This window comes from Adiantum capillus-veneris, chromosome 20 (assembly GCF_014529385.1).
Source record: "Adiantum capillus-veneris isolate H3 chromosome 20, ASM1452938v2, whole genome shotgun sequence".
Classification (NCBI taxonomy): Eukaryota; Viridiplantae; Streptophyta; class Polypodiopsida; order Polypodiales; family Pteridaceae; genus Adiantum; species Adiantum capillus-veneris.
In genome coordinates this window covers 52,418,753-52,432,435 of record NC_140950.1, presented here as the reverse complement: position 1 = coordinate 52,432,435, position 13,683 = coordinate 52,418,753, and the positions used below count along the sequence as shown (strand labels likewise).

At 41.4% G+C, this 13,683-nt stretch overlaps 1 pseudogene; it reads left to right on the top strand.

Annotated features, from left to right (window-relative positions):
* The first annotated feature begins 857 nt into the window (after positions 1–857).
* On the top strand, positions 858–1,358 carry LOC147432512 (uncharacterized; annotated as a pseudogene).
* The last annotated feature ends 12,325 nt before the right edge of the window (positions 1,359–13,683 follow it).

Below are 13,683 nucleotides of genomic sequence, written 5' to 3'. Positions count from 1 at the left end.
CCATCATTGTTATTGTTAGTTTGTAGTACTCACAATCAACCACGATATAACAAAGCTAATTCGAACTTGTTTGTGATTCTAAATTTGAAGGTGGAAAAACCCTACAAAATATTCTAGAGAAGTTGTGTAAAAATCTTCGAATTTAGTCACTTTAGCTCTATAATTTCTCATATGTAGGTTTGCCAAGATTTTGGGAGAAAATATTTTTTGGATGTATTTTTGGTACGCAAGTAGGTCCCCTCCCGTTTCAGAAAAATTAAAACTATTGCCTGTTACGAACAATAAATGAGCAAGTAGTAGGGGGTACAGGCTGGGGAAAATTCCAAAAGTGAAAGGAATCTTGGAAGATGCCCGTGAACGTGGACGCGGTTGTGAGAATTGACAGGCATGATACTCAGGCCATCTGGTTGAGGGTAGTGAGGCAAGTGGCAAATCAGCGAATGCTGGAGGGGAAGTGAGGGGAGGCAACGGATGTCAGGCGAGGAAGGGGATAAATGGCCAGCACTAGGGTAGGGGAGAAGAAAAACATGGTTTATATATAGAGAGAGAATCGCACTGGAGGCAACCATCTGCGCATGGTTGAGTGGTTAGCAGTGAGATTTTGTTATTCTAGGTGAGGTTGTGGGCTGGATTTGCACATATGAAAACAAGATTTTGTAGTGGAGTGCATGGAGCCTCAAACTTTGCTTGCAAAGGAGTCTCGACTCGAGGCAATATGAATTGAAAGCTGCCAGTACGGTGGAATAAGAAATTATGTATATAAAGGTCACTTTATGGCATTTTATTCATTCATTCGATCAGTATAGCAAAGGAAAAAAGGTCTAGTCAATATGGATCACTGGAGGATAGGTTTTGGCATGAATAAGAAGGTTATGGTGATGATGATGGTGGCACTAGCACTTCATGTGTGCGTAGCACAGGCGGTGCTTCCAGCCCAAACGCAACCGATGCCGCTGCAGCGTGCGTTTTATCTATTATTCTTTTAAATTATGGTTGCCAGACTATTAACACTGTTGCAATAATTATTTGTTAACGCTATGTACTGTGTCTAATTGCGTGGAATTTGTTAGTGCAGAGCCGCACCTGGCCTGCATCGGTAAACTGCGCTTTATTCTTCCCGGTTGTTGCAGGCAGCAGGCCGATATGGATGACGGCCTTCCACCTGATCCCGCCACCAGGGCTGGTGCCTGCCTCTCCCCAATACATCACGGGTGCAGCTGCAGCGCTTGAAGTTTTTCGTGTGCTCACCTAATCTGGATGATTTGGATACAAGTTTCCAATTCTTTGCGCTTTCAAGTCCACTATTGAAGTTAAACCTGATAAAAAAGTACTTGATCCAGGTGAGAGTCTCTGCCTAATCTATTCTGGCACCATTGAAGAAGCACACCAACACTTGTGCGAAAACTCCACCCACAGCTAGCTACTATCGGTCACCGTCACCCTTGTGACATCATCAACTAATTTTGTGACATTGAAGACTACATGCAATATATTATCTTCTTCATCTAATTCGAATACATTCGTTAGTTTCTTTCAGACTAATAATTCTTTGGGTTTCAGAGTCTAGTCTGTCTCTAAACATTGATCTGTAACATGTGTTGAAAATACAAAAAAGGAATGGATTTAGAGCTTGGACTAACATGTTGTTTTTTTATAGAAATCATAAGCATATCTTGATAGCTTCTCACACATACTCTAATATAGGAAAGACATTTTGTTCTATCTTATGAAATACAATCAATCATGCGATTGTAATCAATTTGAACTAGTACTATGCATATCAAATACTCCTATATCCTTGTCTCTTTTTATTAATGCCAACCTTCACAAATAAAACTTATTCAAGGCATGATTCTAGTAATCTAGTCTTTTTAACTGTTGGTGTATGGCGTCATCCGAAGTAGCTCGTCAACTTATGACGGAGAAATGATAGTTTCATTTCACCATTGTGTTACTACTATTAGTTTTCTACTAACTTAGATGATCAAACTACCGGAAGATATTGTAAATTCAAAATCTCATTGAGTCACAATCTCTGTTCTCTACCTCTAAACATTTGGTCATTAAACATAATGAAAATACAAGTAGATATCTCCTTATTCCAATTTTGCACTCTCATGGATAACTTATGTATAGTAGTGTGTTGCTACCAAAAGACAATGTACATAACTCGTATCTTTAGGATATGCGTCTCTCTCTCTCTATACATCTGTGTGTGTGTGTGTGTGTGAGTGAGATATGCAGAGGACATGAACGTGAAATTCTATCATAGTGGACCCCTTAGCATCCTTCATCACTATCATAAGCCTAGAAGACAACAACTCTTGTAAGCAAAGGTAGGTAGAAAAGACTCCATAATGCTAAATTGCAAAAGAACGTAGAGCAAGAGGTACGAAATAAAAGCTACATTTAGTTATTAACAAGGGATGAGGGGAATGAAGCTCTAACTATGATGGATGCAACCCACAAGCATATGGAGTACAACCATTATATGTGTAGAAAGAGTCTCCATATTTGGCGGAGTCATGAACCTTGTTTGGCTACAGCGGAATCATCTTTGTCAAGAGTATCTCTTGATCTCCATGCTTTTGCACTCACATCTGCTAGAGGCCCTACAATGGCCAACACTTGCATCATGTGCACCCCCTTGCCCTAATACTTTCAAAATGAAATTCTTAATGCCAAGTAGGTGATTGAAACACACACACACACAGACCTAGCCATGTATGCAATTATGCATGAAGAAGACAAGCTGACCCAAATCCATACTTTATCCATCAACATAGACACTTGAAATTAATTTCACGCATATCCAAAAGTCTGCACTACAATAGTCTTCACCAATCTTACATAGTTATCTTAGCCCATTTTCCTTTGCCAATTTCCAACACATAGCTGAGAATAAGTGAAGCAGATAGACTTTGCTAAGTGAAACAGATATGCATTTCTTAGTAGTCTTTTCAAACTATCCAAAATTCATTACAAAGGCACCAATAAATTGATAACCCAATAATGAGCTTTGAGACACCAACATTGCACTAGTAGATTTTGGAGTGTTTTGGTGCTAGCTTTTGGAGCGCTTTTCAGAGAAGTGATTTTGGGGCTCTACCTTTGGGCAACACTTGTACAATTTATAAGATCCCCTTGGACCTCACTTTTCAAATAATGTAGACACAAAGTCTGAGAGCAAAGGACCCCTGTGGCATAATAATAAAGAAATACCGAAAGGGGCACCAAGGCCAGTGCATTTGGACATTGAACTCTACCGTGCCGTGTTGACTCTCTCTCTCTCTCTCTCTCTCTCTCTCTCTCTCTCTCATAAACTTAAATGATTTTGTAGTTGTGGTTCATGTGTTGCTATTGATTTCTTGCTTGCAGTTTCCAAGCATATAAAAGTGGTATCAAAGCTCAACAATATTCTTCTTCTACAAAGGATCCGATTCCTTCTATAGCACACATGGGTTTGCGTGAAGAATCTCACAAAGACAATACCTCTCAGTGGGGAGGTGAAAAAAAAGTTGAAGATTGTCATGGGAACTGAAGAAATCAATGAAGATTTAGGCAAATGTTTTGGCAGGGAACTATGCTAGAACAAAGTACAAACATGTTGGAATTAGGGTTGCAAGAAAATACACATAGCTTGGAAAAGATGAAGGAAGCTCAAGGCACACATTAGAGAGTATAGTATTCTTGGTGTGCAATGGAAAGATAGATAGACCTAGAGTGATAGGCATATATACAATGCAATGAGGGAAAAAATACTGTGGTGGTCCTTCACACATATCAATACCACATGTATATGGTAGCAAATCTCCCCTTGAGTGATGCGGTGAACGAGAGTTGGCACATAGAGTAAAGGGAAGTTCCATGCCTTGAGGACATGATCAGTCCACAAAAGGGACTAAACCCAAAGATTTGTGGAAAGCTTCAAAGTTCTCACGAGACAATGCCTTTGTGAAAAGATCTGAAAGGTTGTCCTGTGTTGGCACAGCAGCCAAGCTGATCTCGCGTGCTGAGAGCCTCTCCTTGACATAGTGGTAATGAACCTCAATGTGCTTTGTGCGAGCATGAAAAAATGAGTTCAACCAGTGTGCTATGAGTGTCAGTGTAGATAGTGTTGGTAGTGTCCTATCCAACACCTAGATCATCTATAAGGCGTCTGAGCCATATACACTCAATTGTACCTATGAACACTGCGTACTCAGCCTCACAAGTAGAAGTGGCCATAGTAGGTTGCTTTTTCTCAACCATGATATGCATGAGTTGCTAAGCATGAAACAAAAACCATTTGTGGACACTCGTGTGTCAAAACAACCAGCCTAATCTGAGTCCAAAAAAGCATGTAAGTCTAGCGGCAATGAACCCCCCCTTGGAAGATAAAACAAGCCAGGATGTAAATTACCACTCAAGTGGAAAAAAATCCTCTTGACAGACTGCCAATGCTTAGACTCTGGGCTATGCATAAATTTGCTAACCTGTGAGACTCCAAATTTAATATCCGGCCTCGTGTTGCATACACAAATGAGGCATCCAACAGTAGTTTGGTAAAGAGTGACATCTGCACGATCATCAGCATCATCAAGACTCAATTTCAAATCTATTTCCATGGGAGTGGCAATGTCTCTATGTAACTTTTTTGACACAAGGCAATACCATCATCACACTGCTTAAACTCTATACCCAAGAAATGATGCAATAGCCCCAAATATATTATCTCGAAAGTAGCATTCAAATTAGCCTTAAATTCAGCAATATGTCTCTCATTTGGTCGAGTGATTAGAAAATTATCCACATAACAAACCACAATGAGAAGAACACTACCCCCACCCTTTACATACAATGAGCTTTTGGTTGGACTGTTACGAAATCCTTGTTTGACCAAATGAGTGTCAGCCTTCTCATACCAAGAACGAGGAGATTGCTTCAACCCATACAATGCTTTGTTACATTTTCACACCTTATCCTCTTGTCCTTTCTTGACAAATCCACAAGGCCGCGTTACATAAACTTCCTCAAATGTGTCACCATTCAAGAAAGCAGTAACAATGTCCGATTGATGTACATCCTAACCAAAATAAGCTACCAATGCACGTAGAAAATGCACACTAGTCATACGACAAGTGGGAGAAAAAGTCTCTTCATAATCTATGCCTTTTTCCTGTGCATAACCTTTTACAACAAGTGGAGACTTATGACGATCAATCTCACCATCCGGCTCGCATTTCAACTTGTAGACCCACTTTGTACCAATGGAATTTTTTCCAGGAGGCAAATTACATAAAGTCCATGTCTCATTCTCTATAAGTGCATCATATTTTGATTGCATGGCAGCCATCCAATTTTCTAAATTCTCTGCTTCATAAAACATTTGAGGTTCGTCAACATCATGTGAGCTAGACATAACCAAAGCATAACAATCTGATGCATAAGATGCATGGCAAGAACCCGAACAAGTACGACTAGACAAGGTGCATCCAACTTACTCTCACGCAAAGTATGCACCAGTCATTTAGGCATACCTCTAGCCTAAATGGAACCTCCATGATTTTTGTAATGCAAGGGAAGCTAGAGCCTGAGAGTCCACCACCCAACCACCCATTATATAGGAAAGCCCTTGGCCCTTTTCCCTAGTTGGACTCCCTATTCCACACCACCTAGCCCGGCCCTGCCCTTGTCTAGTCCGCCTTGCCGGTGTCCTGACATTACGCCCCCTTAAGAAGAGTTTTCATCCTCGAAAACAAAAGTGGGGAACTTCTTCTTAAGAACACCAATGTTTTCCCAAGTGCACCTTCTTCAGGTCGTTCTTTCCACTTGATTAAGGCTTGTTGACGTACCTGATGCCGTGTACGCAACTCATGATAATCAAGAACATGTCTAGGTTCATGCGGTAGGGTAGTAGGTTCAATGAAATCAACCAAAACCTGTTGGTCAATGACATTGTCATCCCCATGTAACCACTTACATAAACGGCTTACATGAAACATTGGATGAATGCGAGAATGTGAAGGTAGTAATAATTTGTAGGCACGATCACCTACTCGCTTTAGTATTTTGAAAGGCCCACAATATCGGGAAGATAATTTAGGTGTCGGCCCAGTTTTTAGACTTTCTGAATGCTCTGGCACACGTAAAAATACTTCCTCCCCTTCTTCGAAGGTAACTTGCCGATGTTTCTCATCAGCGTACTTCTTATACCGATCCTGTGCTTGCCAGACATTTTGACGAGCAAGTTTCAGCATATCCATGTGGTCTTGGAGAAAATCCTTAACCTGTTAGAGTTTTTTGGTTGCCAACCCGACCATAACTGGTGACCTAGGTTGAGACCCGTACATGAGCATGAAAGGACTAAAACCTGTTGTGACATGCTTAGCACTGTTGTAGGCAAACCTGAGAATATGTAACTATTCTTCCCAGTCTGACTGCTTTTTTTTGCTGATGTATGCTCTTAGCATATCCTCTAGCAACCGTTCCGTTTGACCATCTGTTTCTGGATGATCAGTTGTACTGAGGTTTAGTTATGTACCCAATCATTTAAATACAACTCTCCAAAAGTGGCTGTTAAACTTGGAATCACGGTCAATAACAATGTTACTTGGAAAACCATACAATTTGTATAGATTGTCCACAAATAACTTGGCTGATTTTGGTATCTTAACCGTTGATTTTGTCGAAATAAAATTACATAGTTTAGTCAACCTGTCTACGACCACCCATACCGATTCATGACCTCGTATAGTGGGTGGTAAACCCACAATAAAATACAAAGAGATGCTTCCCATTTTCCATTGGGAATCTCCAAAGGATGTAAGAGTCCTCCTGCTTTCAGGTGCTCTGCTTTGTTAACTTGACATTTTTGGCAATGCAAGACATAAGCTTGAACAAAGCCATGTATACTTGGCCTGTAAAACTGTCGTCACACGAGAGCATAAGTTTTTCTAATCCTCGGGTGCCCTGCACTTGAACTATAATGACATTCATAAAGAATTTGGGTCGAATGTCAGTGTCCATCGGTACACAAACTCTCCCCTTATAGAGTAGGTACCCTTTGTCGATGGTAAAATGCTTCCATCGCTGTAGTTCATCACTTCATAAAGAAGAACTAGGTGTGGAGGTTAACTGTACACTACCGTCATTGGAGTGATAAGGATCCCTCTTTTGAACATGGCTCCATACTTTGGAATATGTTTCATCATGATCATATTTGCCTTTGAGAGAACCTAAAAATTCACTACGAAGTTCCGTGAACAATAGCGAATTGATCTCTGGCATTCGACTTAGAGCGTCTGTCCATACATTGTATCGGCCTTTGCGATACCTTAGCTTGGCATCACATTCCTGAAGGATCTGGCCCACCTGGCTTTTTGACCCTTTAAATTTGTTTGTTGTGTAAACCATTTGATGCTTTCATGGTCAAACACAATCTCAAACTGAGCACCATACAAATAATACCGCCATGTTTTTAAGGCAGACACTATTCTTGTTATAGCTGAAATAACATGCCCTAAATAATAAATTTCATCTTTTAGAAAATCACATTTAGATTCCTTGGCATATAACTTGTTTGTGCATAACAACTCAAACACCTACTTGAGATGTTGTAAGTGTTCTTCTTCAGAAGCACTATAGACTAGGATGTCAACGAGGAAAACAATGACAAATTTTCCCAAATATGGCTTCAAGACACTATCCATAAGTGTCATGAATTTTGCGGGCGCATTGGTTAACCCAAAGGGCATCACCAAAACTCGTAGTTTCCAAACCGTGTCCGGAATGTAGTTTTAGGTATATCGGCAAGTCAAATACGGACTTGGTGATATCCTGACCACAAGTCTATTTTCCAAAAAATGCGAGCATGAATGAGCTTATCAAAAAACTCATCTTCTCTGGGCAATGGGTATTTGTTCTTAACCGCATTTAAGCCACAATAGTCTACGCACATGCGCATAGTGCCGTCCTTTTTCTTCACTAAGAGGATAGGCGAAGCCCATGCTGAAGAACTGGGTTGTATAAACCCTCTGCTACGATAGTCAACAAGCTGACGTTCCACCGTAGCAGCTTCTGGATAACTAATATGGTAAGGTTTTACTAAAACAGGTTTACAGCCTGCAACCATGTCAATGCTATGTTGTACTGATCGTGTCGGCAATAATCCTGATGGAAAATCATTAGGAAATACATCTTGAAATTCCTTTAATAATTTTGCTGTAATTGACTAACAACGTTTGCTTTTAAAAATTAGCAATTGGTGGAATAGAGGACAGAGAAGCATGCAACGTTGAGGAATGTTCAACAGACTCAATGTTAGAAAGAAAATGAGACAGTGAGCTGCATAAGTTCAAAAACGAGCTGCGTAAGCTCAGTGCCATACAAATCAGTGGTGATGAAGGTATATCTTTTTCTCCTAACAACAACACATGTGCGCCATGGGATTCAAACATCAAGTTGTTGTGCTCATAGCTACGCTTCAGTGATGGTCCTACGCTATGCAACCACCCCTACCAAGAACCACATCAGCCCTTTCCATGTTCATAACATGAAAATCCAAACATGTAGAGTACCCTTGTACTTCCAATGAAACAACTCGACATTGAGTATCCCATATTTCAGTATCATGTCCATTCATCATTGCTACCTTATAGTGGTGGGTACTAGGAGTTTGAGGCAATTTGAGGTTTTCCACCAATCCGTAATTGATGAAATTGTGAGTAGCACCGTCATCGACCAAGATGCACACCTTGTGCCCTTGCAGATATCCGTGCATACATACTAACTCATGTGGTCCAAAGGTTGGTTGCCTCATGGAAGCTATGAGACAACATTCATGTACCACCTCAGTGTGTGTATTACTTCCACTCTAGAGAATCTTGAGGAAGAATCAAGAGGCAACAGTTGCACCCTGTGCACTGCTTTCTCCTTGCCCTGAGCAATAAATTTCCCCTTGGGACAATCCTTTTTTCCATGACCTCTTCCTAAACATTGAAAACATAATTCTTCTTTCTTGGCTTTATCAAGTCCTCAGGAGAGAGAGGACCCCTGGACCCCTTGGGTTTTTTAGATGCGTCTGAATTGGCAACTAGAAATTTTCTTTTATTGTGCCCATACTGAGTGCGTGTATTACCATGTATATTAGCAAGCATGTGACTATTATGTGTTTTCTTATCATCAGGATCATCTTTAATATATGCTTTCACTATGGCTTCCTCAAGTGTTTTAGGGTCTTGGGTCTTGACATACTTCTTAAGCTCGGGTGTCAGACCTCGTATGAGCCCTCGTACTTGTTGAAAGGTATCTAAACCTTCGAACTTGAGGATAACGTCCCGATAGTGAGAGATATATTCAAGGTGTGATGGGTATTGGCGCATGGAACATGTGTCCCAAGCCATCCAATTCTGATCGGCCTCTTTTGTTGGCAAAAATTCCGTGCTAAACATTGCTTCAAAAGTTGCCCAACTATGTGGTATGATGTTGTTCTCCTTGAGAGACATCCACCATTTGTTTGCTTTCTAGAGTTAGGCTCGTTTGCAAAGCTCTGATCGCATCCGAAGTATGCTGTAAGGCGTGAATTCCATCCTACTTGCTAAGAAAGGTATTCACTGCATCCTTTTTGCGGTCCCGGTCTTCTCCCTTAAAAATCGGTGGTTTGGTGTTCTTTAATAATTCATCCACATCTTTTGCAGTGAGAGTATGCGACGTATCAGCATCAGTGGCCCTTGCCGTAGATTAGAAATGCCCTACCATTATGTGGCAGCGTTGTCGTGCCGCTCCGCTTCCATGATGAAAAAAAGAGTAAAGAGAAGCAGAAGAACTCTATTTGAAGCTCACACATTTATTGAGCAATGACTAGGGCTCGAGAACAAGTAAGGAGATCCAGAAAGTGTATACTTTATGTGGTTATGAAGGCCTAAGCATAGAGATTTTATGCTTGAATAAAAGGTTTTACATGTGAAAGGGCTCTTAGGACATATCAGGCAACTTGGGTAGAGGAAGGCATGTGGTCAGTGGTAAAAGGAAAGTGTGTAGGAGACTTCCATCTCTGCATGAGGGAGGCCAAAAAAGTCCTATTCTGGAATGTTTTTGTAAAACAGGTTTTTGGACAAAACGCCCGTGAGGGTAGAAGAAAAGGGCGTTTTGAGCATTTTTTTCTCTCACGCATAGAGGCTAATCTGCACCGATTAGGAGATATTCAAGTTTTTGTGCTCTGCTATATTAGCGGGAGGAAGCCATAAGCTTTGAGCACTCTAATCCTAAGCCAAGCTTCCATAGCCCACTCTCATCCAAGCTTCCATAGCCAATCTAATCAAAGACACCATCAGCCACTCTAATCCAAGCTTCCAAGCACTCTAATCATGGAAGGAGTTTAAAAATGTAAGCAGTACTATTAATGATAATCTAGCTTCAGGATCTTGTTCAAGTTGTTTGTTTCAAGCTTTGTCTACTTTCATTGTGTCTGCTGCAATTGTCTTCCTCACACCCTCACAGCCAGAGGCCTGCGTCTTCCCGGCTCAGCTTTCGAACACAAATCCCCTGACAGTGTGCTCATCCACGTGCGTGTCAGCAGGACTCTTAGACTGCTGATGCATTGATTGAACTACTAATGTGCACAGTTTAGTAACATTTTCATGTAAAGCTTTAAAATTTTCATTCATGACTGTCATGCGTGTCTAAAGTGCACGAAATTCTTGAATATCGAGCAATTCATAAGTATCTTCACCTGTCGTAGCATCATGGGTACTCTCCTTGGATCAGGAGAACTTTGCTCAAAATCGAATGTCATATTGATATCCGAATCCATGGCTACACATTGAGGTGGAAGGAGTACTCATAAAACATACCTGATATTGAGAGCACTCGTGAAGATAATGAGCCTTGCTAACTCCGTCAAAATCAAGAGTAGTGTCGGTGGAGAGTGATTCGAATTGTCCGCCGTATATGGAATTCCACAAGTTCTTGATAGCCGAATCAATTAGGCTTGAAAGCATAATTGATTTCACCAAAAAATTGTACTGCAACTCCGCCAAATTGGTGGTCTTGAAATCTCTGAGTTTCTGCGTAATACGTAGAAAATTTTTGTCGAAATGTGTGCCGGCTTCGTCGATGCCGTCCTTTCCGCCTTGCGTACTCACACCTTATGTGAGTAGCCACTGTGGGTACCACCCTTATGCTTAAATTTTGTGTGTATGGCCACTACCACTAAGGGGGTTGGGCGCCCTCAAATGGGAAATAAATGCAGCAGCCGGCTATGACCATGAGCAGGTAGCACGCAGGTGCTTAGAGCGCGTGGGGCAGCCGATGCCATGCACGAGAAGCTTTGGCCCCGTGTCGAGAAACGCCATGCGCGCCCTTGCGCCTCTGATGAGCCCGCGCAACGTGAGTTTGGTGCTCCACTCACTCGGAGCTTTCCTTGCCAAGCTCGCGTGCTGACAGGATTCTTCTTCGTTGAATTCCTTAGCAAGGGGTGATCCCCACAGAATTGGACCACAACATGCAAGGCTTGTGTGGCTAGAAAGCACCACACCTGCCCCTTTTCCAAAATAGGCACTTAGGTCTGATACAAGTGTAAGGCAACGGAAGCTAGACCCTGAGAGTCCACCACCCAACCACTCATTATATAGCAAAGCCCCTGGCCCTTTGCCCTAGTTGGACTCCCCGTTCCACACCGCCTAGCGTGGACCTACCCTTGTTTAGTCCGGCCTTGCCGGTGTCCTGACAATTTTCCACATGGAATATCGAAGAATAAAAAACAATTTTTCGCGAGGAAAAAAGCAGAGGGAACAAGAGAGGACTGCGACGAAGAAGACAGAGTGCGGGTAGAGTGGAGATCAACATGCTACATCGATTATGCACCAAGCTACGATGAGCTATGGATACGCACAATATTCCCTATTTACATTGTGTTGAGATGTAGAGAGAAAAGAGAGACAAACAAGAGACACACCATATACACTCCCAAAGACTGATTCATATTGAGACAAGATACAACTGTTGAGATAGAGAGAAAGAGAGAGACAAGACAAGAGCACACCATATACACTCCCAAAGACTGATTCATATTGAGGACAAGATACAACTGTTGAGATGTAGAGAGAAAGAGAGAGACGAGACAAGAGACACACCATATACGCTCCCCAAGACTGATTCATATTGAGGACAAGATACAAGTATATAGGTGAGACCAAGTTGAGTAGTGTGAGCCATATATAGCTCCAACACCCCCACTGAAAAAACCCTTCGGGAGTTCAAGGAAAAACCCAAGCCCCTATACAATGTGAAAATATGAACCAGCGAGATGTGAAAGTGAATTGTGCATCTATGTACAAATATTCAGGTGACTTAGAGATCACAATGTGCAAATGTGGAGTGTGCATAGTGCATGGTACCTAAAAGATTACAATGTCATATGTACAAAGCTATTACAATAGCAAAGAAGCTAATCTAGAAAGAGTGAGGCCGAAGCAACTCCAAGCTCTGAGCGCAAGAGGATGAAACGTGACTCATTGAGGCCTTTGGTCAAAATGTCTGCAATCATCTGGTCACTTGGACAGTGTTGAACCATAATGGTTCCTTTGCGTACTTCATACCTGACATAATGATAATGGACAGCAATGTGCTTTGACTTATTATGTTGAACATAGTCTTTTCCAAGACTAATAGCACTTTGGTTGTCACACCACAAGGTGTGCTAGAAAGAGGAGAGTGACCAATATCAACCAGCATTTGTCGAAGCCAAATCTACTCACGAGCTTCAAGTGATGCCGCAACATATTCTGACTCAGTCATAGAAACTGCAACACAATGTTGTTTCTTGTTGGTCCAAGAAACAAGACAACCATTTATAAAGAAGCAATTTCCACTAGTAGATCGCATAGATCAATGTCAGCTTTCCGAGCCTGCATCTGTGTAACCCAAAAGAGAAAGAAATTGTATAGAATCATGTGAGTTGTCGTTGATAGACTAAACCAAAATCTGTAGTGCCTTTCAAGTATTTCAATACACACTTTACAGCAGAACAATGCTTAAGAGAAGGACAGGCAAGATTTGTCCAAGATAATTAGCAGCAAACAGAATATCAGGACGAGTGTTCATGCCAACAAACTAAAGACATCCAATAAAGCTAGCATAAGGTTGATTTGTGACAAGTTGACCTCCATTGCCAGAAGTGTTCTTCGTAGAGCTCGCAAGACAAGGTGTGTTGGCTGAATGTGCAGATTCCATACCAAATTTTTGAATCCCATCTGATGAGCTTCGAAAATCAAATTGAAACACAAATGCCAAGAAAACTCGGACACTTGTAATGCGAACAACTGGTGAAAAAGTCTCTTGATAATCAACGCCAGCTACTTGATTTCTCACTTGATGAAGAAATCCTAAATCATTGGAAACAAGGACGGTATCATCCACATAAAGAGCAAGAATCACAAAACTGCTACGTTGGCGTTTTATGTATAAGTTGGGGTCTGAAGAGCAAGAGATGAATCCATTAGAGGTGAGAAAAAGATCAAATTTTGTATACCAGGCTCGTGAAGCTGGTTTGAGACCATATAGTGCCTTATGGAGTTGAGCAACCTGGTCTTCTTTACCTTGAATAACAGAACCTTCTGGTTGTTCCATATAAATTTCGTCTTCCAAGTCACCATTAAGAAAACCAGTTCACACATCCATTTGATGAGCTTCTAAATCAAATTG